This window comes from Lissotriton helveticus, chromosome 5_1 (genome assembly GCF_964261635.1).
Source record: "Lissotriton helveticus chromosome 5_1, aLisHel1.1, whole genome shotgun sequence".
Lineage (NCBI taxonomy): Eukaryota > Metazoa > Chordata > Amphibia > Caudata > Salamandridae > Lissotriton > Lissotriton helveticus.
The window spans coordinates 711,686,674-711,712,502 of NC_136065.1; positions in this window are offsets into that span (position 1 = coordinate 711,686,674).

Below are 25,829 nucleotides of genomic sequence, written 5' to 3' on the forward strand. Positions count from 1 at the left end.
AGCTTACGGATCAGTGGGTCAATATATAGTGCGAAAAGAAGTGGCGAGCATGGGGACCCTTGACGAGTCCCAAGCTTAATCTGAAGGGACGTAGTATAACCTCTATTAAGTCGGGCTATAGGAGCTCTATAAAGAGCCTGTACTGCTCTGATAAATCCCTCACCGATACCCCCACCTCAAAAGGATCCAGAGATAGTCCCAGGAGACCCTATCAAATGCTTTTTCTGCGTCCAGTGGCATAACCGCCATAGGGTCTCCTGAAACTTCCATTGCATCAAAGAGAGTGATGACTTTACAGACATGCTGTGTTGTACCCCTCCCTGGGATGAACCCATGTTGAGTTGGACTAACCAAATCCCCTATAATTCCACAGAGTCTTAAAGCCATTACCTGAGAAAATAATTTCTCATCTGAATTCATGAGAGTAATAGGTCTATAATACCCTGATTCTAGGGGTGATTTATCCTTTTTCTGTATTACTACAATATCTGCGACTGCCCAGGAACTTGGTATGGAATTTCCAATCTGAGCCTGTAGTATCGTATCTACTAGATCCTGGCGGATAACCACATAGAAAACCTTGTAGAATTCGACGGGGATTTGAACAGGGCATGCAGCTTTACCTGGAGGAAGGCTGTTTAGTGCTACAGCTATCTCATCAGGGGTCAAAGGTACTTCAAGTGCCTCCCTATCCTCCTCAGAGTGCAGAGGAGCAGAAATATACCTGAAATACCCTTGGATAACTGTAGGATCCTTTGGGTGATCCTGGCTGTACAACCCAGCATACAATTGTCTGAAAACCTTGCGGATCTCATCAGGGTCAGTTACTGTGGCCCCTTTGCCATCCGAAATCTCCTTAACATCGCCAGAGGCTGGCTTCTGTCTTGTGCAAATCACCAGTGTATGTCCTGCACGCTCACTCAGTTCATGACATTGCTCCTTTTTTATTAAATAATTAGCAGCCACCTTACTGGCAATACTCTCAACAGCTTCCGCCCTTGTACAAATAAGTTTAAGAAGTGCTTGATCAAGAGGGGCCCTGAATAGAATTGCTGAGTTCAGTTCCTCCTCTGCATCAGTAACTGCCTTAGCAAGTGGTTTTGATCTTAACTCCTCTTGCTTCTGCCTATATAGGCTAAAACTCAGCGTCTACCCACGGATGCTTGCCTTAAAGGCATCCCAAGATACCCCAGAAGAAGAACTTCATCTATTGATCTCCCAATAAGTTACAATCCAATCCTTCATATATTTAATGTAATTTTCATACTTAAGCAATCCTCGTTCAAAGGTCCATATCTGCTCCCGCCTAATTGCCCTTGTAAGTTTTCATGTTAGCACCAACGGATTATGGTCAGAGATAATCCGAGGCAGTTTCTCATTCTGGGCTCTTGACATCAGGGAGTTAGAGATAAAGAAATAATCCAACCTAACACAAACCTTGTGCGGGGCTGAGAAATAAGTACTACCAGTGCCTAGAGGATTTAATCATGCCCACACATCATTTAGAGAATTGTGCCGAGCCAGATTGACTACTGCGCGGCATGTTCTTTTTTTACTACCGAGATAACCATGTCCTACTTCCGTACCTAGCCCTCCAAGCCCGTTTATATTAAAATCTCCACATAGTATGACCAGCTCAAGCCATGAGGCTAATTTTAAGTCCAAAAACTCAAAAATATCCGGGTTATCCTCACTAGATCCATACACCGATCCTATAGTAAATACTTCACCATTAATTATACATTCAAGGAGGACCCATCTACCCCATTGATCTTCGGTCTTTCTTTTAACTATGGCATCATTTTTTTCGACAATATAGCGACCCCTCTGGTCTTGACCCCCTGTTTTGTATGGGCTAGCAAAAAAAAAACAGTTGCTCCAACAGGTAACCCCTTGTCCCCTCTATTTGCGTCTCCTGTAAACAAACAAAATCTAATCGCATTGATCTCAAAATGGCTACAACTCGCTGTCTTTTGAGGTGATCACTGAGCCCACAGATATTAACAGAAGCAATCCGCACACTCATTAAAACACATCAAATACCTGTCCCAGCCATTTAACCAGCAAATCAAAGTCCAAGTTCCTCTTCACTCGTCCTGTATTCCTACTTCCCCAAACCTTGCTACACCTCGTGTGTCTAACCCACCACCTCAGATGCTGTGCTGTGCTATACTGTATAGACCCCCTTCCTCCCCAGCCCCCCTCAATCTAGAGTCCCTCCCCCAAACCCCCCCACCCGCCTTACAAGCAAATAGGTCACTCATGACCTATGTGTGACAGCTTAGCCCGTATCGAGTCGCACCCTCCCCCCTTCCACTATTTCCACCATTTATGTCCCTTAATGACACCTTAATTTCAGATATTCAAGAAAAGAAAAGAGGAAAAAGAAACGAAAGATACATGAGGGAACCAACAGGAACAAGACCCCTTGCTAAACCTTATTCTTGGCGAAAGACCCCCACCCTCATCCTCCCTTCTGTTCTTCCAACTTAGCCAAATATTGTTGGGCCTTGACCTCGGAAAAAAATATTCTGACTAGGTGTGGGCGGACATCTTGCACATGCGCAAGCTCCCGCGCATACGCAGTTCCAAGAAGATGGCTAGCTGGACAAGGAAGATGACCCCGCGATAAGGTAAGTTCTTATTTACATCTTATTTTAGGCTTAAAGTCATTTAACATTGCGGGCGGGAGGCGGGCGGGAGGTGGGCGGCGGGTGGCGGGCGGGCGGCGCGTAATGGAAATATGCGGAGAGGCACGGAGATTGGTTTAATCTCTGTGCCCCTCCGCCTAGTTCTGACTTGTACTTTAATAATCACTTTAAGCCTTGCGGGGTACAGTAGGCAGGCCTCACAGCCAAGACCCTGAAAAAGGGCAATCAATTGCCTCAACCTCCATCACCTTTTGACAGTAACGTGAAGAAGTCAGGTCTGGCAAAGAATGTAATACCGTCAGCAGTACGCCTAGATTCAGGCTTTCCCTTCTCCATAACTTCTTGCCTCAGGAGATAATTGCCAACGTAGACAAGGATTGCCCTAGGTCTTTCAAGTTGAGATGCCGCCTGATTTTTCCTCTGAATCAGAGGGAACTGGTGGGCTCACTGCACCTCATTCTCACAGTTCCAAGCACTCAACTCGGGGAAGGCGCCCTTCAATAATTTATTAACAAACAGCCTGACATCATGCCCTTCCGCCCCTTCAGCCACCTCCAGCAACCTTATGTTATTCCGCCTTTGGCGGTTCTCAAAATCCTCCAGTTTCCACTGAACGTCCTCGATCGCTTTTTCTTGTGCCTGTTTAAAAGTCCGCCATCTGCTAACATCATCTTCCAGTCTTCCTGTTCTCTCTGCTACGTGAGCGACCGTGTCTGCCCTGTCCTCATACAGTTTGTTCATCTTTCTCAGAGAGTTCTGTATCTTCTTTGTAGCCTGCTTGGCTATACGGCTCTCTATTCTAGCCCCTCCCTGCATTTGCTTCAGGGTAGTGTAGAGGAGATCCAGTGACGGAGCCTGAGGCGGACTACTTGGGTTGTTCTACCCTGCCTGGTTATTTGCGCCACTGTCATCTTGATATAGCTGTGATGTGGCTGAAAAGCCCCACAGGAGCTTCCTGGCAGTCCCAGTGTTTAAGGGACTGTCTGGCAATTTAGACTTTGCTTTAACCCTCTTTTTCCGATGAGTACCCCTATGGTGTACCGGGGCTTTCTGGACTGATGAGCTCTCTGCAGAGTCAGAATAGCTAGATAAACTTCCTTCACTTGAGAGCAAAGAGTTCTAGTCATCGTTAAGAGAAAAAAAGCAATCACCGTCAGGCGACCCAGTAGCCCCCTTGTCCTGGGCTAACCCATGTAACTGTCTTAAGGTTTTGAGATCCATGGGTGCAGAGGAGGTTGCTAAGGGGATTGATTTTTGACTACTCACAAAATCCCCCAAGAAGGCCTTTTCTGCTCCAGTCTTACTTCGAGGAGGCTCCCCCTCAACACCCTCAATATTGCTAGTGGTGCCAGGACCGGATTTTCCTACCTCGGTAGTCAGCACACCATGAGCCGCGCCGGATGCAGCGAGCTCAGCGTTCTGCTCACTCTGACTCACGTCTGCCCCGGAGACGCCTGCAACAATGTATCTGCGCGTTTCCCGGATACCAAGCCTTCAGAGTCCTCAAGCCCCGCGGTTCCAGATCCGGCTTCCGCACTCTCCGATGGCCTTGCCGTGAAGGACTCGATCAAGGTAGGTTGTCAAAATGTGCTTTCCTTACCTTTGCCCACCTCCCGGCCAGGTTTTGCCACATCGACTTTCCGAGCAGCCTCAATAGAGTCTTTGTTACCGCTGATCGCGGTACCGCCGCCATTGCCCTGCTGTTCATTCAGTTTTCGGGGGATTGTCCTGCGGATCTGCCCCGTGCTGCAGTGAGCTGAGTTCAGGGCTGACGTGTCTTTCATCGTGTCTTTCACCGGTTCTTTACTGGCAGCTGGGTCTCTTGGATCTTTCGGATCCTTGGGTTGCTTTGGGCCCTTCGGCACCATCCCGCGCCTAGCTCTCCACCACTGTAGCAGCCCTGCTGCTCATACACAGTTATACTGGACAAAGACCACCAGTGAGGCAATGGATTGTAGGGACCATCCGCATTCTTTAGATCACCATTGAAAGGCAAAAAGGGAGGAGAGATTACTGCGACCTCTCACTACGGCCGGTCAGCGGCCATCTTGCCCCCTTGGGAAAGATTGCTTCTAATCATTATATATCAAGGAACACAATAATTGGAGGGTCGAAGATTCGCTTGACATCACAAAAAGAGCAAAGAACCTCCTACTGTGACTCTTAAAGTTGAAGGGTTTTTTGCAGAGTGGATTTGGCTTTCTTGGTGTTCAACAACAATCCATTTTGATGTTGGTTGAAATATATTGATGTTAATATTGGCAAACTACCAAAAAAACACCAATTAGAATCAAACTCAATTAAGGCCACTCACCCACAACTAATCTGAGTTGTGGGAACCAGCATGGATGCCATTTATTGCCTTTGATTTCTGTGCTTGTGAGAAAGCACCTACTTCTTAAAATAGGTTAAATCAGACTGTTGCAGGCATACTGTTGTCTCTTTTCTAAGATACTGTGATCTATTTACTGTGGGGTTTTTCTACATCTCGGGAGACGCTTGGTGTCAGTTGTAAAGTTTCAGATTTAAAAAAGAAGCTTACAAACAGTTTTGATTTTGTTTAGTAGAATAAGAGGATAAATTAGTTAGGTATACCTTATATCCTCAAACTCAGGCGTGTTTTGCCACAATGAGTCTGCTCTCTGGACAGGTCTGTATAAAAGCATCTGTAGGTGAGGATGTTAGATGTGTATTAATTGTGGCAGTGACACTTAAGGGTTTTTGGGGTCTTAGACAAGGTATATCTTGTGACACCTTGTTTGGAACCCATTTGAAGGCATTGCCTATTTAAAGTGAATTCAAGTCTCCTTGATATCAAACTATTTTGAATTATATGTTAAACTTTCAGAGACAGGGGCGCATAAAAACAACTAATAGCTTAACTGCCTGATGTCCACCAGCCAAATAGCACCAAAAGAAATCTAGAGCAATTATTGAATTACCCGTGGATCTAGATTCTTTTGACTTGTAACAACATTTTTTTTAATGGAATTTAGTGTCAAATCAGCTGTTCATTCCACTAACGGAAAGACATGGTATGGGTGACTTGGTAGCTATTTATAGTGGACTGTTTTCAAATGTGAGAATTAGTCATAGGCTCATTATGCTTGAAATCATAGCTTTAGTTGACAGATAGTCATAATCTCAAAAGAAACTTCAGTGAGTTCTTGCTGTAACTGTGAAAATCAACGCACTGCTCTGATAATTTTCACCATTGCAGTGGGTGGGTGAAATCTAACAAAGTTCTCCTTATTTTTCTTCCCCTAGTTTGACCTCCTCCTCTGTCAATGTTTCCACTTCTCTGGCTAAACTGTTACCTGCGACTCTTAGGTGTGCTTTAGTCCCTGACATTGAGAGGTAAGAAGTAGCAGCCATCATAAAAGTAGTCCTGGAGTGGATAGTTCACTGAGGGAATGTCACCAGGTACTTTATAACAACACTTTGTGACTGTCTCAATACTGCACCTACTATGACTTCCTTTAAAACTCAGAATAGCCCAACTGACAGAGCTTTAGTCAGTCAAAATCACTTCATTAAGGGTACTTAAAACCATAAAAGCATATTAAAATTATCCATTGAGTAGAAACCAAATAATACATGATCATTAAGTGAAAATCAATCATAATTAATATACAGTCCAGGTTAAAAGTACACATAATTAAAAAGTTCACTAAAAAGAGAGAAAACCATATCACATTAAAAAAGGGATAAAGATTTAATTTGTCAGGTCATATGGACCCTATACCTAAAAAGTTCACGAAAAAGTTCAATGATGTAATATAAACTACATTTGATAAGAGAGAAAACCATATCACATTAAAAAAAGGATAAACATTTCATTTGTCAGGTCATATGGACCCTCTTTTTTGCCTATCTCTCAATGCTGCTACTAAGAAGCTAGCAACATTAAAGGTTTCCCAGGGATTATTCAGAATCTGCAAATATAGCAGGGCTGGCCTAGCCTGTAAAAAACCTTTGTCTTTTAACCCCTCCCATGCTCATGACGAGCTCAGCTCGTCATGAGCCACGGTTCCCGTGTGCTCATGTTGACATGTTTAACATTGCTTGCACAGGCTTGGCACCCAACCTTCGGGCAAAGTCAAGCACTGCAACCGTCGATCCTGCCATGGCATTTCTCTTCGCCTTCCTTTGCGGGGCCCATGAACTCCTCTAATCAAATAGGGCGCCTAGAAACAGGAATGTAGTAACCCTAGGTATTCCATTTCCTTCACAATAATGCGCTTTTGAGTTTTCGTGGCTTCACTCCCATAATCATAGTGTGTGATTTTGAAAAATGTACATTCAGGTCCAATGAACCCATAAAAACAGCAAAGGAGTTCAGAAGGCACTGTAGGCCCACCGCTGTGCGAGCAAGCAAAGCGGCGTCATCTGCATATAGGAGTGCCGGGATCAATCGGTTCCGCACACAAGGGATATCCTTACTGGTTCTGGACAGGGCAGAGTCTCGATTTTTTTTATATAAAGGGTGAACAGCAGGGGGGCAAAAATGCATCACTGTCTGCTTCCTCTCACAATACCAATCTCTTGCGTAACATTACCCTTTTGATCAAACCTTACAGTTGCCGAAACATCCCTATGCAAGTCTGACAAAAAATGCACAATGTTTTAAGCCATGCCCAGTAAAATCAACGGTTAAATGCCATTAAAGATGTAGGTTAAGACACTGATCCAGGGTGCCCCTGCCTTTCCTAAAACTGTATTGAAGTTTTGACAGTCCATTGCGTTCATTAATATAGTCTGTTAATTTACTAAGACCACTCTTCCTAACACCTTGACCGCAGAGTCAATCAATGATATTGGTCTATAAAACCTGGGATCTCCTCTCTGCCCTTTTCTGAAAACTAGAACAATAATTGACTTTGACCAGGATCTTGGCAGATCATGTTGACACACCATATTAAATACATTTGGCAATATTTTTTTACCAAAATATAATGTCACTCTTAAAAGGATCAGGAGGGACCCCATCCCAGGCAGGTACTTTATTGCACGTCATTTGGGCAATGGCCAAGGACACTTCTTTTTCAGAGAAAACCAGGCTTTATGCTGCAGCCATATGTGTGGTGCCTAGTTCTATCTGGTCTAGCTGGTCAACGTAAATGTGCTTAAAATGGTCAAACCACAACTCTTCCGGTATATTACATTCAACAATGGTGCCCCCAAGACTAGAAAAAAAGATTTATTTACGTTCCAGAATTTTGCACTGTTCTTAACATCTACGGACAGCAGTTCATTCCAGGCTTCATGTTTGATCTCTGATTTGTGTATACACAAAGCCTGCTTATACTCTTTCCTCAAAGCAGCTATTAAGGTTCTATCTTGAGGTTTTTGCTTTAAAACAGATAGTAATTTCTGATCGGCAGCTGAGCAATTTTGATCAAACCACCTTTCACCGTTATTGATACCTTTCTTATTAGGGTAGGAGAGGGCAATAGCTACCTGCATACAGATCCTGTTGAATGCTACAACAATCTAAATTCCCCCTTGGCTACCCCCTTCACATATAGCTATCTTGTTCCCTACACTATTTAATAAATCATTTAGAAAAAGATCTGGTACAACCTTGGCTCATTTAAGTCTACGACCTAGATCCTTGGTTTTTATGGTATGTGCTGGGGTGATATTCTCCACTTTAGCCGTGCCCTTAAGGCACCCTCGGAAAGAGAGGTGGATGTGGGTATGGCCCCTAAAATGTGACCATTGAGCAGAATAATCCAATACCAGGGGAAGTAAGGTTGTATTAACAAGTATATAATCGATTGATGAAAACATATCCCTGTGCTTAAAGGAGGGAATGCCATCCCGTTCCTCTATCAGGTTTGTGTGTGCCAATCCAAATTCAGCTAAAAAAAATCCTCTAAATTACCCCCCTTGTTGAGTGTTTTCAAAGGGTGTGTCTAAGTGCGAAACAGGGCCAAGGTCGTCAGAGACCTGAACATTTTTTTTACACAAATCTATATTAAAATCTCCCTGCAAAATGATCGAGAACTGGGTGACTTGTTTCTCCCTATATAAATCTAAAAAGTGATTTAAATTGCATAAATGTTCATTTATACATGATTTTTCGAAAGTTTTATAAAAAATTAAGGACAAGTACTTTGGGTGCATTCACATGGATAATCTCGACCGCTAGAAAGTTAATGGACCCAGAATCCAATTCAATGTGACTACCCCTGACATTTAAAGAGATCAATGGTAATAAACCGCCCTTAGGTCAGCTCACTACAGAGAGTAGTGCTGCCTCCGAGTAAGTTGTATAGCCGTCAAGCCAAAATGTATTCTTGGTTTCCCAAGTTTCTTGAAACCCCACTATATCATGCTCCCTTACCCGACCAAGCCACCTAGGATCATCTCTCTTATTCTTTAAGCCCGCTATATTCCAGCTAAGTACCTTAGATGTTCCTTTCGATTTCCTTCTTCCCTCGTTAATATACTCGGGCTAGAAGTGGCCCGATTTAACTGGTACAAACCAGGCATAGGGGAATATTTTGATAGTCAGTTGTTGGAATCAAACTGACTCGGGGGGGGGGAATCTGTTTGCTAATTCTAAGGTATTCCATGCAACTCTTTTATCAGTACCAGCCTCTGGTGTTGACAAACTTAAGGTTTGATAATTCGGATTCAGAGTAAAAAAGTGTCTGTCCCTGTTATTACAACTACTGCCCCGCCCTTTGTATGTTCTCTCTGAAAGGTAACGAGAACGAGATGTAGGGTTTCTAGCCTGGTTTCTCATAAGCGGGTGGTAAAAGTACCCAAAAGGAAGCGCTTTAATGCCCCCCTGGCCATAATTACTTCCCTCTTCAAGAAGGAGGCTAGCTACTTTAACCTTGTTAAAGTTGATAATGACACAATCACCATCATCCGTCATCAATTCATACCCTGACCAACCCAGCCCACCCGCCTAGCCATTATAATGTGAGATGATGCTTTTGCCCCACCTTTAGACAGCTTGGTACACCAAAATTTGACTTTATGGATCAATTCATCTGGGGTCTCAATTATGTTTTCTTTAAGGTGAGGAACCTCTACTAACACTGCAGTTAAAGGGGTGGCCTCTTGGAGTAAATGAGGCCTGCATTTATTACCAGCTGCATGCATAGAAAGATTACTCCACTCTCTATGAACTAGAGGTTCTAGCTGTACAGGCGCTGAGAGTAACCCCCTGAGAGTTTGTTGCGCAGCCAGCTGCTGTGACTCTTTATTAATATTATTATTCCCTATTTTCTTGTAGTCAGGCTTTGGGACCCAAGAGTGTTGGATGGTATGTTGAGCCCCCCTATATGGTCCTACCAGTGATGAACATGAAGTAGTTTGAACACCATGCGCCACATTGCTCAATTCATTATTATCATTGTTATCGTTCAACTCCAAATTGCACTCCCTTAGCTCAATTAGTTTAAGCTCTATGGAGGTGAGTTTAGACACAATGGGGTCCATTATGATGTCGGGCAGATTGCCTCCGCCAGGCTGACGGTAGCCACCGCCGGCCTGGCGGAGGCAATCCGCCCGACATCCATTGCCCAATTCCCCCCCGCCACATTAGGATGGCGGGGGGACCGTTGCGGTGAAAAACACCGCCCGCCTGTTTTCCGCCCCGGTCGCCTTGCAGCCGGGGCGGAATGTGTTTCATATGGTGGCGGTGTCTGTTAGACACCGCCAGCCATATTACCATGTGCATATTGTCAGGCCTTTCCGTGGCGGCAAGGCCGCCACGGAAAGGCAGGCGGTGATTGCTGCGGGGGCCCCCTGTGGGCCCCCAGAGTGACGGCCAGAGGGGGGTGGCACACGGGGGGTACCTGTGGTACCTCCCTGCATTTGCATAATCGCAGCGGCAGGCACCGCGCGGTGCCTGCCGCTTCGATTATGCAAATGCGTGCATTTTTTTTTCACATTGTGGCGGGCGGTGCAGTGAGCACCGCCCGCCACAATGTAAACTTGAGGAATGCGCCCACCACTGTGGCGGGCGCATCCTAATGCCAATGTCGGGACCCCCGCCCTTTAGGCGGGCGTTCCCGATCTCCGTTGGGGTGGCGGGCGGACTAAGTCCGCCCGTCATCCTAATGGACCCCAATGTCTTTTAAGACACTTTTAATCCAACTAGTCAGGCTTACTTTAAGAGTCCCCAGAAAGGTATCAAAGCGCGTTTGAATAGAGTCTCCTACTACAGCGGTAAGATGCGCTTTTGTCCAGTCCTCTATGCCCAAAGTTCCTTCGGTCCCCACCTGGGGCTGAAAGTTAACTGTATTAGCCCCCTGCTTGGTGCCTTTTTCCGCCTTCTTTTGTTTGGGGCTGCCATGAGAGCAGAGGAAACATCTCCAACCAGGCTTCTCCCAGTTTTATTCACAGGTCCCTGAATAAAGGTAGTGGGCCACGTGCGATCTTTGTTGAAATGCCCTCCTCCATATCAGGATCTGTCTCGAAGTTAAAAACTGGTATTTCGTGTTTTGCGGCTTCATAGGGGTGGTAGGGGGTTATTACCAACTCTAGATCCCCCCCTAGTCCCAACTGCTCCTCCACATCGTGAATTTCCTTGGTTAACGCCCCAACAGCTGTCATTAAATCTGAGATAATTGAGGAACAATTAGGCAGGATCTTAGCTTTCACTTTACCCACATCACTGTTAGAAGGCAATGTTGGCTTACCCATGCTGATTTTCAGATGAAAGAGACCTGGCCCGGCCCAGCCCAGCCCTCCCTCTGTCAGGCGCTGACGGGCCCGCCCTTGGCGGGTGCCTCAAAGTGGTTTCAAGCGTCTCCGGGCACGAAAAGGGCAGCGTTGGCGATGGGAACTATGGGGCTTGCAGTCCCCCTGCACAGAAGTGATGCTTTCCGGCGTTGGCAGCTCCACAAAGCAGACAGAGCTTAATTTGTGCTAGTGGTTGCTGATGTTAGCCACCAGCAATCATTTTTGGACAATGCAACTTATTTTTCATCGTTAGATTTTGACACAGAGCAAAAAAGAAAAAAGCAGAATAGGTGAAGCGAAGGAGGAAGAGAAAAGAAGGAACAGTAACAAAGGAGAAACAACTGCGATGAAAAAGAACTTGCAAGAGTGCACTAAAAAGAGAGGAAGTGCTTGGATGGCCCAGAAGAGATGCCTGAGTTTGGAGAGTTATGAAAAAGAAATTGCAGTGCAAGACTAAAGCTCACTTGAAAAACAGATTTATTTTGATGATTAAAGGCCTCCTTTGACTGGGTGTGAGTGTTTGATTGATTCAGATGCTCCGTCCATCACCACCCCCTTCTGTACTCCTTTCCAAACTTCAGCTTCTCTGTTCACATTCAATACAATAGTGCACTTTCTGCAGGGAATTTGTTGACTTGAGCAACCTCCATGAGGTTAATTTCACACTGACCCAGTGATCTACACATGATTTCACAGTGCCTATATACCTTCTATCCAACATAGCATGCATGAATACCTTTTTCGAAAACTGTTTGAAGACTGATGATTAAAGATTCTCTTGATTGGTGGACTAATTGCCCCAATCAGTTGGTATTGCCTATATATTTCTGCACCCTGATGATGGCCCTGTTTTAAATAATTTAAGTCCAGGGGTCGAAACGTTGACAAAAACATTATATGTGGACTGTTTTGAAGAAACTGATGGTCGCTATCAACACTCGCTTAGGGGGGATTGATCACTAACACTCTATAATCCCTATCAGCCACATGTATATATTTCTGTACATAGCACGTTTGCACCTTCTGCACTTTCACTGTGCTGTCACCCCCTTCTTTTAGCACCTTGTGTTCGATAGAGCAAATGTAAGTTTTACTTCTCAATGTCAACAATCGAAAAAAAAGTTGCTAAAATAAAATAAAAAGATAAATATGTAATGCTAAGTTATTTGTATTAGAGGTGTTTGTATCCCCGTCTTGACACTTTGCCGTGGAAGTCAAGGGATACACTTCTCCCATAGACAACACCTTTTTGTTAAAAATTATCCGGCCCAGGTCCCTGGGTTACTGGGTTGTCCCTTTTGTTTCAGAGGGTGGTGAAATAACAGCGCAAGAGTAGGAATCAAGCCTGTGCAGCCTTGGTATGCAGCATACCTGGCATTACATTAGGCAGCACCAATGACAAAAAAATCTTGAGACTTTTTTTTATAACAGACTAAGCTTTGCCAAAAGGCATAACTATAATCCACATTTAATCTCGTCACGAAACATTTTTGCTGTACACTGAATAACCATTGGAGATTTTAAGGAGAACCATTGCTAAGGCTTGCAAACTAGGCTCACAGTCTTTCCCCGTGACTGAAACCATCTTCTCAAAGTGCTCAATGGGTAAGGCTCACTGAAGGCTGCACAAGGCCTTGAAGAAAACAGACAAATCTAGGACACCTTCAGGAATCCAGGGTTGGGAACAGGATTTGTTAAAAAGTTAAGAGTCTTGGCATAGCTTCACATACAGGAACTAGCATCTAAATCATCTGCATGTTTCTTGAACAAAGAAAATAATTACAAACTATGGTAAAGATAGTTTAGGCATGATCTACCACTCCATTCTGACTAGGTGTAGGAGGGGATGTACCACACTGAGGATCATTCAACTGGTGAGCCTGTAACCAAGCACAATTATTTTCTAAGGACATGGTTTCACACATAAATTAAATAACTAAAAGTTGACCACACATTTGGCGTCCCGGTCGGCGGTACTGCACACACCCTGTTGTAACCAACTAACCTAGTAATCTTGCAGTTTCCATTGGTCGAGGGGCTACAACTGGCGTAAAGGTTGCATCTGGTGTTGGAAACTGGGATTTAAATATGGACACCACCGGTTTCGTTTTGAATGTGAACTTGCTGAACTAAATCACGTAACACATCATTAGGTCTTGCTTGACAACGCGTCTGTCCACAAGACGAAATGTTACCAATATTTCAAAACCGCTCTAGAACGGGCATTGGTTCTAAAAAAGAGCAGTATTAACCTCTCCCTTCTTGCCTTTGGCCATTTGGTGTATCATTCCGACTTCCAAAAATGCCTTAAATTGGAAAACACGCAGGATTATTTTACATCTGAAGAATCTCCTCAAAGATCATGCTGATTGTCGTATTCAGTTATCTCCTATGTGCGTTCAGCACAGAAAATAATCACTTTTAGCTCATTTTCCTCAGGGTCAGTATAGAAAAATTGAAAGTGATAAACAGGATTTCTAGGTGTAAACAGAATTTGTGAATGCTACTGTTTGCATACTGTGGCACATTTGAAAACACAAATATTGGCTTTGGTAACACGTTTCCTTCAATGCTCAACAATAGGATATTGTGAAAAAGATGTAAAAATAGCACCAAATACATACCGGTTCTTCTTCAGTCTGTTTACTCTGTTAAATATAAAAAAATAAAATGAGTAAGGTTCGGTTTAGAATGTAATTCAAGGCTTCGTAGGCTTAATCAGTTCAAACTTTGACATCTTCCTATTTTTTTTGTTTAAATATCTTTATCGCATTTTTTAATTTTGTAACAGTCTGAGGTCGGCCGAGATATCATACATACACATACGGATCAACATTGTAAAAGAATACATATAGCTGAGGTGCATAGCAAAAGCATGGTTACAAAACATGTGTGTACGTATAGGCCTCTACAGGTGTACTATGCTAGTAAACAGTTGCATGCTACTGTCTTCTCCCACTGCATCATTCCATTCTTACATTTACAAATGATGATGTCTGCGTGATATGCGATTGCGTCTTACATGAATCCGGTCAATTGTCACTTGTAATGTACAGTAGTATTTCACATGGGAGCTGTGAATGTATGTCCACCTCAGTATAAAACTCGAAATCTGCAAAATGTGCCAATAAGACATATATAGTCTGATTCACTAAACGAATAACTTGCTGAACAAACTACCATCAAAAAACATAAAGTGACTGGGCATGAGTTTGTGCGTCTCGTACATTATAGTATGTTGGCTCGCCAGGGTGGCACTATGGCTCATGCAGATATTGAGGAACTTGGCATACTAGATAGCTGGTCGAGAACTAGGGGAGATTCCCAGCAGCGGGTTCAGGCCAAGGACATGCTGCGCTATAGGTCTCAATACTAATAATGGATACTGTGTGTCAATTGACTTGGGGCTTCCAGTGTTCGAATTAGGTACTTTCCGGGGGGGGGGGGGGGGGGGGGGGGTGTGAGTATGGTGTCCCAATGTTACGCTATTGGATACTTGTGGAGTCCTGCTGTTTCCTCCCTGTGCAGTGTTGTGCTTTCTGCCTGTGCCCATCTGCCTGTGCCCATATCGCGAGTGATCTTTCCCAGCTCACTATTTCTGGGGGGGCACTTTGCTTCCACCTCTTGGTGCTTAATCTCTTCGCCACTATCAGACCCAGATCTCAAAATCGGGACGTGACTCTAGTTTTTTGGGACCTGGCAGATAGCCCCAGTATACAAACTTCCCATGTATGTAGCAGGGATGTGTCAGTGCAATTTGCAAGTGCCGTAGTTACTGCGTGCCAGTAGAGATGTAGGGAGGTGCAGGACCAGAGCATGTGCAACAGGTTCTCGTTAAGCTGCTGACAGCGCGGACACGCGGAGGTGGCAATGTTGAAATATCTATTTATGTTATCGGGCGAGAGGTATGCTCTCTCTCAAATGTACTAGCAGCCCGTCCCGACGTTGTCCGGGTGTGTAATGTGTGTATTTGGCAAGGGCAATTTATTTTAAAATCTCGCGGTAGACAACATTTTCATTAGAATAGGGACGGAGAAGGCCCACCTGCAGCCCTGGTTGATGTTAGCAGGCACGTTTAATTGGTGTAGTGATCCGCCGCCTGAGCCTGGCTACAGTCCTGGTGGATGTTAGCAGGCGCGTGTAATGTCCTTGAATTAGAGAGTTATCAGCCGCGGGTAAATCTGTTTAATGAGAGAGTTGAGTGACAGCGAGTAGGAGAGGCTGCAGTAATTGTCCCCGCAGACACGCTCATTTGAGTGTTCCCCCACTTGATGCCCAGATGCAGGCCTGTTTGATGTTAGCAGGCGCGTGTTCCCCCGCTTGAGGCCCAGCTGCAGCCCTGGTTGATGTTATCAGGCGCGTGTAATTAGTGTACTGATACGCCGCCTGAGCCCGGCTAGAGCCCTGGTTGATGGTAGCAGGCGCGTGTAATTTCGTTGAATATGAGAGTTCAGTAACAGCGCGCAGGAGAGGCTGCAGTAACGTTACTTACCAGGCCTCCAGGTGAACGCGTTTGTCACGCCCCCAGCACACGGCCACAGCAGACGATCTTCTGATTAATGTACGACCCACATGGCATGAAGGGCGGAATGTAGAACACGCCCCCAGCGTGCCCCTTGATGCGGCGCAATTGCATTCACATGGCATGAAGGCCGGACACACGGCCCCAGCGTGTCACACCCCCAGCGTGCCCCTTGATGCTGCGCAGCAACGTAATTGGCGCTTGTATGTACGACTCACATGGCATGAAGGGCGGACACACGCCCCCAGCGTTTGTCACGCCCCCAGCGTTTGTCACACCCCCAGCACACGCCCACAGCCCACAACGAGATGCCGTACCACATGCCCCCAGCGTTAGTCACGCCCCCAGTGTTAGTCACGCCCCCAGCCCACGCCCACAGCACAACGCAGACACTCCCACAAGGGACTACTTTGCTGGCACGGTTCTTTTACATTTTAAATGTATAGAGGAGTTGGCCTAACGGCTAAGACGCTCGACCTCGGACGTGGGGATTTGGGTTCGAGTCTTGGTAACGACGCCAAACATCCTGTGATTCTGGGCAAATCACTTAATCTCCCCGTGCCTAACAAAAATGAATGTGTGTCCTCATGTAATGTAACTGGTGCTATGTAAAGCGCTCTGATACCTGATTCAGTTCGGGTCAAGTTCGCGATATATAAAACTCTGCAAAAATTTTTTTATATATGGTGGCCGTCTGCATAGCCTATGTCCTTCTGCTGCAACTGCCCTTTCCAACGCTGTATTGGGTGTTGTGATTGGTGCTGTGGTTACTGAGATTACCCGCCTCAAAGGTTGGGCTCTCTCTTTATAATATTAGTATGGATGTTTGTATAAGCTTAAATTTGGAGATTATTGGTATAGATGGGGAGCTGGCAAGGACAGCACTCCATTCCTTCTGCGTCCACAGTTGTCTTCTATCCGTTTTCCAACGTGTGCGAAGATTCAGCATGGGTTTCAGTGTATGTGTAAGCAGGGCTGTCACCAGCCAGTGTACTATGTGTGAACCCGCACCCATTACGTGCAAGTACTGCAGCAGAAGGTGTGTCATCAGTTCGGTCATCATGTCCTCCCAGAGGCCGAGAGGGCCCTTGTGAGAGAGGTGTGCAATAGAAATTGCCCTGCCGGCAAGCCATAGTCTACTGCCAGTGCCTCAAAGGAGAGCTGTGACCCATCCACATATAAGTTGCCCAGGGTAGCTATGCCCACTGCGTGTCAGTGTGTAAGGACCTACTCGGAGGTGCTGCCCTTCCTCTAGGTGTCCCCGTGAGTGGCAGTATTGGGGCATATGGGATTACCGCTTGGGTGAAGTGCAAGCTCCCTTTGTAGCATTTATGTGCCAGTTCTAGGTGTATTTGAGATGGGCGTTGAGGCTTGGCAATGGGGTGGAATAGATGATACATCTGGGATTGGGTCAAGGGCTGCTGCAGGGTCGCTGTGTCCTCCAGACTTCTGCCACTCAACCATTTTGTCACCCATTGTAACTGGGCCGCTAAATAGTATAACTCCATGTTAGGGACTGCCAGTCCTCCTTCGCTGGTAGGGGCGTATAACTTCCACAATGCAACCCGCGGCCAGCCTTTATTCCAGATTAAGTCACGGAACATACGTTCCAGCTCGTGGCAGACCTTGGTCGGGACATAGATCGGGAGGTTCGAAAAATAATATAATATTTTGGGAAGATGATCAGCTTTATCAAGGTAATGCGGCTCATAAGATTCAGAGGGAGTGACTTCCAACATTGCACTTGAGCTTAACAGCTGAAACAGCTCTGGTTAAGTTGCCTTTCAACTTTGACATCTCCCTATATGGAAAAATACATATTTTCAAATACCATACAGTGCGCATTGTTGAAAGCCTGTTTTATGACGCTCCCTAATTCCTTTTGAGAGCTATCATAATTTGAATTAGACTTTAAACACATATCAAACACCTATTTACAGATTGATAACATACAAAATAAGGCCATTGATGAATGATTCACAATTGAGGTGGATTCGTCAATAGCACAAGCATAGACTTCCAAGTATGCACACGAATAACATTACAAACTGTTGAGAGTCACAAGGAATCTGCATAAATGTATGGCTTGGTAGAATTACCACGCTTAAGCCACTTTTTGTACATAGACCATAGAGGCGTATTGTTTAAATAGTGCATACAGGTTTGTGTATTTAGGCTAGCAAATTCCAGACAGTTTCTGACGTACACGCACAAATGTCTGGAATTGCATCAAACGAATATGCATTTACACCTGAAATATACAATAGAATTGCCATCTGCGCACCTGAAATCAATTACGTACACAGACATTAGACCATGTAATGACCTAAACGCATAAATAGTACATGAGGTAAATCCAGGGGTCTTTTTCTCTTCTGATTCAGTGGGTTAAGATGAAATCACAATCATGACGCCGACCTTAACACTGAAGAGAAAGGGACCCGCTTAAGCGGAGGCAGACTTTGGGGCATATTATCAAGCACGGCGTTAAAATTATCGCCATTTTAGCAGCAGAAAACTGCTCTTAAAGCGGCGATAATGGGCTTGATAATATGCCCTGGAGAAATCTTTGAGGGGGAAGCCCATTATCGTCGTTTTAGCGGCAGGTTTCTGCCGCTAAAATAGAGATAATTTTTAACGCCCAGCTTGATACTATGCCCCTTTGTTCGCTCTCTTACGCAATGTCATGGCAAGGTATTCCGTCTGCCTCCTAAAATCCGGAGACCTGCAAACAATCAAACCATTGGCACCACCAAATCAATAAGGTGAATGGTGGCAACTTTACTTTATCTTTAATCAGTTTACAAGCAACTGACAACTTCTTTGAGGGGAAAGGGGCTCTAATGATAATCCACAACAAGCGACGGCCGTGAAACGCGCTCTGTGGTGGGGTGAGGGGGAGTGGCAGTTGTGGGAGGCACCATGACGAAAGGCAGGAAAAGCAAAGCAGATGCCTGCGCGTGCAAGCACTAGTGCACTCAAGCTTGTAGCCAAGCAAAAGCTGGGTAGCACTTTTGAGATCCCCTTTACAATAAGTCGAGCAACAAACAGCCCAAGCGCTGTTCTAGCTCGACCTAAAAATGACTCTTTCACTCATCTTTTCCTTACCATGAATGGCACTTAGTTTGTGGTTGCAAAGATGCTTTTTCAGTGTTTATATGTTTACACCAGTGATGGCCATTTTCCTTTCGGTGGGGTTTTATCAGTTATTATAGGTTTAAACCTGAAACCAGATAGCCTAGTTATATTTCTGGATTGAAGCACGGAAAGCCCAGAGAGGAAACAAAGTACCAGTCAGTTTGAACTCTATGGGAATCACAGAAATGAAGATTATGTGTTTAAGCTACACACTTAATTACATAGACCATACCCTTTTTAGAGACCCAATCATTTTTTTCAGCCCTAGGCTAGCAAAAAGGGAGAGAGGGATGGATGTAATGGGCAGAATCAATGCAAACAGGCTGGTAGAGAGATAAAGAGATGAGGTGAAGGGCATTACATTCAAAAGACAAAGATGCAAGAGGGGAAGAATCCACACAAAATGGTAGGAGACAGGGAAACTGGTGAACTTTGAAATGCAGAGGTTCCTAATTAAACTTTCAATAATGTGTTGTGTGCCAGGCAAGCCTCATCCTTCCTAGTGGTTTTGGGGTTTCACCCTCCTCAAGTATACTTAGAAAAATGGCAGAAGATAGTATTTTTGGCCCACTTTCCATAAAAAGCGGTCTAGAGGTCACATGTGTGACCCATTCTTACCAGTTTGCCCCACTTTCTTGTGCCTCATTGTCATGTAAGAGCTGCACTCATGTCTTTTCCCTTCTGTAATCCCCACTTTCCCATATGCTCCATTTTACCCTTTCAATCAATGCACATTCCTGTCTGCAATATTCACCCCCGTTAATCACCTCTCTTTATTGTATACTGTTCTCTAGAGTGCAAAATTATGCTCTCTAAGCTCCTTTTTTAGAACACCATTACAATCCCATGTGTACTGTGCCTGTGTTGTCGCCTCTCTTCATAGTGAACAAAACAGGAGCATGCACCATTTGCATGTGGGTCTTATTGTAAACATTACTGCTAAATCAGGTGAAAATTATTTTTGGAACTATTTCTGCCATAATTGCAATGGTCAGCAGGTCAATAGTTTAAATTGGCTATTAATAAAACATATTTTTAAAGCAGCAAATGTGTGAAATTAAGCAATTTATAAAAAAGTTATTGTTCCATAAACTTTTCTTTGCAATTGAAGCCTTTCCCCCCTTGGGATGTGTTACTACTCAAGTGTAGACATTGTTGGTCTAAAATAGTTCAATGAAAATAATATATGTCTGCTTTATACCAAGGGCTTTCACTATTTTGCAGAAAATATACATTATGTTCAAACTCAGAAACAGGAAATACTGTGCTGGACTTGGCCCTTTTTGCAGGGTCATCCCTGACATTTTTGCCTTCCTCCTAGCCTTTTTTCTGACATGGTGTTGGTGGATTTAGGACTCTGGATACTTTAGCACTGCTGTTCAGTGTAAAGTGTGGGTGCTGTCTGTGGTAAACTTGGCACGATTAGTCTATGCCTGTTTGGCATATTTAATTTACCTGTCAGTCCCTGGTAAAGTGGTATCTCAGATACCCAGGGCCGGTAAATTAAATGCTACTGGTGGGCTTGCAGCGCTGTTTGCGCCACCCACCAAAGAAACCTTTCAAACCTGTCTCAGGCCTCTACCATTGCAGGGCCTGTGCATGCAGTGTTACTGCTACCGTGACGTGGCACCTCAAGTGTGCGCCATGTCTGTGACCCCCCTTTTACTGCATGTCACTCACCTCGAAGGTAGGCCCTAGCTAGCCTTATGGGCAGGGTGCATTGTAGGTAAAAGGTAGTACTTAAAGTGAGTGACATGTCTTGGTAGTGACAAACAGCCACTTTGCATTGGGGATTCCCTGATAGGTGTTTCAGTGGTAATTCTTGATATGAGAGGAGCAGAGAGGGAACGTTTAGTGTGCCTGAACTCAGAATCTAAAGATGCATCTTTTTGTGAAGGTGATTTTAACATTCTGTGCTTGAAAATACCACTTTTAGAAAGTAGGTATTTTCTTGCTCAGTCATCCTGTGTACCTCTGCTGGAATGTGGATTGCCTGTCTGGGTTCTGGATGACAGACGGCTTGGGAGCAGGAGAGGCTCCAAATAGTCTAGGGGGGTCAGGAAAGGGCTGACTAGGCCAGGGCTACAATCGAGCAAGTGGGAGGAGATTTTCCTGCACCTCAAAGGTCCTGGTCTGCCTCTGACCCTGCTGTCTCTACCTCCTGCCAGGAAGTCACACCAGAGAATGCAGAACTGGTTCTGGCCGGACACCGACACTCTCTGCCAGGGACCTCAAAGAATTGGGAGTATAAATATTGGGGCTCTGACCCCATGAGAGGGCTGTTCCTGGTCTTCTTGTGACTTGGGGGCTTGTTGCTGCTGCTGGGCCCCAGGAGGAACCGCCAAAAGGGACTGCCTCCCTGCTGGAGAGGCCTGTGTGCCGGCCTGCCTGGGCCCAGCCTTTTTGCCCCCTGGAACTAAGGACTCTGCACCCCGTGAGCGCTCTATCTTCATTTGCCAGGAGAGAGGAGCGTGTGTCCCTGCAGCGCGAAGCTGCGACGTGCCTGGAAGGAATCCTAGCCTGGGGACCCCCCTCTGCTGCTGTGAGGAGAGCGGGAATCCAGCCCACACTGGCGCTCATATTGAAGCGGGAGCTAATCCCGCTGTTGTATACCCTATGAGGGGAACCCCGGCATGGGGATTCCCACGTATTCTGAAAAGGAGCGTTTTGCCAGAGCAGCAGGAGCCCATCCCGCATTTGCGTAATTACCGGTGGGAGCTCACTCCGCATTGAAGCCAGCAAAGCGGGAGCCTACCCCGTGGTTTTCATACCAATCTTGCGGGAGCCCATCTCGCATCGATGCCCTTCTAGCGAGATTCTACCCCCCCATTGTGGTGTTTCCCGTAGAAGCAGGCTGCCGCTGAGATGAGCAGTGGGGCTAACAGGAGGAGGTGGACCAGCCCGCCAATTGCAGCGTGGCTGGAGGAGAAGCCCTGCATGTCCCTGAGGAGTCGGGAGCCTGGCAGGCTCCATTTCCGCCCTACGAGAGAGAGCCTGAACTTGAGAGGCCCCAGGAGAGGGGCAGGTCGAGGCACATTGTCGGTGCCTGTTCTACCTCCACCCCCTGATCGCCGAGGAGTCCAGCAGAGCCCCCGGTGAGTGGGGGTGGAGCGCAAAGCTGTGTGGGCGCTCATTAGGCACCGGGTGTGCTGGTCTGTGCTGATTTCTTTTTGGAGGCAATTGGATAGTGAGAAGTTCCAGAGTGGGGCTTCCATGGCACAGTCAGTGATAACTTCATTTGGCCTAATGGTAGGGCCGTGAGCAGTACAGGAAGGGTCCCAGTGAAGGGGGCTCACCAGGCACCGCTGGTGCCAGCCCTGGCACATTTTCACAGCTGCACTGCAACAGTACGGGCAGCTGCAACATAGGGCATATTGTTCTCATAAGGAAGGGGTGAGAAGCACCCCACCCCCCAGCGCATTGCACACTTTCTGTGGGCTGCATAGCCGGCAAAAAGGCCAGTGGAAGGCCCGAATACAAGCCCTGACATTTCTGGACAGAGGGCATTTTGATCCCCAGTGAAAGGCCAGTTGGCCTGGGGTCAGTTTGTAAGGTGATGTATGCACCTGGTAGTAGTGTTACTGTGGTGCACTGCAGATTCATGCATAATGTGTTTATGCCTAATGTAATGTTGCATAATGTATTCATGCTGATGCCTAATGTCATGCTATGATGTTTTAGGATGATGCCTATTGCATAATGGATTTATGCTTATGAGGATGCATAATGTGTTTATGCTGATGGTCCATGCTTAAGGTGTTTTATGCCTAATGTGATGCAGACATAATGTGTTTATGTTGCAGGTGCTAATGCCGAGATCATTACTATGCCAGTAGTTACTGGTTGTGTTTTACAATTGCTACTTGTGATTTCTAAAGGTCCTGACAGTGGCCCGATTGGCCTTGTCCTGTGTATATAGTCCCCTGTGAATATCGCATAGTGCCAGTTGGCACAGTGTATATGTGTGAATGTGATTCTAATGTGTTTTGGATATTACAAAGGCTATTTTTTTATAACCTTGTGTGGAGTCTCTTTTGTAGTGTGCCTAGTGGGTTGCTGTTGTGTGTGTGTGTTGCACAAACGCTTTACACAGTGCTCTGGGATAGGCCTGACTGCTCGTGCCAAGCTACACAAGGGGTGAGCAGGGGTTATCCTCAGCGTGTAACTCCCTTGTCCTGACTAGAGTGGTGGTTTCTGCCTGGCTTAGGTGCATTCCCTCGCCAACCAAAAATCCAATTTCTAACATACTGCAACACAGGAGGTGCACTTCATAAAAAAGGTTCTCTCTTTGTGTAATACTCCTTATGTTAATTCCAGGATCCTATACCTGTGCTATCCGAAATCTTAGAGGTCCCTAGTTGGAGGGAGATCCTTCTCCTTTCTAGATGTGCAAGACTAGAACTTCTCTCCCTCTTGAACTATGGTGTAACTTCAATCTTTTTAAAAAAACACTTACAACTGTCCTTCTCAAATATAGTAAAGTCTGCACCTCTCCTTTGGAGCTCTCTTAGTGGCAGAACTCCTGATTAGCATGTCATTTCCATTTATTCCATTCAATAGAACAATAACTAATTTGAAATCATTTAATGTATTTTTACTTAATAGAGATGTAAAATATATGTATGCATTTTATAAGTATTGTTAATTATATTTGTAACCATTTTATTCCTATCCAAACTAAGGGGTCATTTAGGATGGCGGATGGACAAAGTCCGTCTGCCATCCTGTCTGGGGCAGGGACCGTCTGCCACAAGGGCGGAGGTACCGTGCCCCGAATTAGGATGCACCCGCCACAGTGGCAGGTGCAGCCCGCATTTAAAAAAAAAAAAATCTTTATTTGTTTTATTAGAGAAAGCAGAAGGAAGAAAAGCGACAATCCCGCACAACTTCCCACACAGGGGGCATAAGTAGAGGCAAAAAGCAAGGGTGATGAGTTCTAAAGAGCGGTCACCATTCAGCCCAGATGGCAGTTCAATGATGCAATAGGACAGTGAAGTGCAAGACAACGCTGGTCACAGTTCAAGACCTCGATGGGTGGGACGCTCCGTGAGGCCGGAATAGCAGAACCCATACACACCGCCTGCTGTACAGGTCTCTTGTATGCCTCATTTATCATCGAGGGTGTCGCAAGAAACGAACCAACAAAGAACTTACCCCCCCACCCTTCACACCCCCCCTGGTGGTGGTGACAGCGTACAATCATTCATTAAACCTGATTCCACATTCAAACCTGAAATAAATGGAGAGCCCGCACCGTGGACGGGCACACTGAAGATGGTAAACCGTTTGAGAGGAAGTGGACCAAGGGTCCCCAGCGGAATATAAAGTTATTGAAATCGCCCAAGAAGATGTCCACTACCCGTTCCATGCTCAGCAGTTGCCACAACTTCGCATGCCACCGGGACATAGCTGGGGCCTCCGGCTTTTTCCAGGCCCCTGCCAGAGTAAGTTTGGCGGCCCGACACACAGCCACAAGATCTTTTTGTCCGCTCGGGTCTGGTGTTCGAGAGCCGGGTCTCGAAGACCCAGTAATACATGGGCCATTGAGTCAGCTATTGGGTAACCAAGAATCTCTTTGATGTGGGATAGGATCTCTTCCCAGTATGGGCGGATGATCGGGCAGTCCCACCAGATATGGCGGAAATCTCCCAGCAAACCACAGCCCCTCCAGCATCTGTCCGACGAGGACGGGAAGATGTGATGTAACTTGGCCGGGTGCAGATACCAGTCCATGAGAGTTTTGAGATGGGCCTCCCTCAAAGCCACCGAATGGTTATGTGCCGTGATGTCTCGCCACAGGCACGACCACTCACCTTTAGAAACATCTCGTCCGAGGAGTTCCTCCCAGTGTCCCATATATCTGGGGCGAGATGATACGGCGGAAGTAAGCAGCAGGTTATAAATAAAGGAGATAACGCCCCTCATGGCAGTGGTCTGCAAGATGAAGGCCTCAAAGGGAGAGGGGGGCTTTGTGGCCGCCCCATTAATCAATGGCGTCGTGGCCCAATGAAGTAGTTGGAGGTGGCGGAATCTCTCGGATGCAGGGACTCCGTAGTCCCGCATACAGATGGCAAAGGTAAGCGGGGTATAGCTATGAAATAGGTGCGTGAGAGCCCTACAGCCTCCCTCCCTCCATACCTCGAAGGGGCCTTCATGCAACGCCGGCGGGAAGGCTGGGTTAAAGTGTATTGGTGTAAAGGGGGATGGGAACGTAGTCCAGCGTTCATCACTAGACACTGTGTCCCAAACCTTCAGGGTGGTGCCGGTGGGGGTACTGATGTACGCGTTCTTGGGCCTATCCTTCTTAGGCTTCCACGCCAGATCCCAGATTGATCTCCCCGCTACACTCCTGTCCATAGGCAGCCAATGTTTTTCCGAGAATTGCTGGGACCACTCCACCAAGACTCGTAGTTGCGCGGCTTTGTAGTATAAGTGCATATCGGGGAGACCCACTCCTCCCTCCCTCCGCGGCCGACGCATAGTAGCAAAGGAGAACCGCGCCCGACCCCCTTGCCAGATAAAGCGAAGCATCTGTGTCTTGAGGCGCCGGAAGAAGTCCATATCCATCGGTATAGGGAGTGCCTGGAAATGATATAAAAACTTGGGCAGGAGGACCATCTTTAGCGCGTGAATTCTGCCCAACCACGAGATATACTTTGGTTTCCAGCGGTCCAAGTCCGCACCAGTCTTCGCCAGCAACGGGGGTAAATTTGCAGAGTATAATTTCCCTATCGAGGGTGTCAGCCGGACCCCTAGGTACAGGATGGAGTGGGAGGCCCATGGCAGTGGCGTAAGTGGCCGCACTCTGTCCA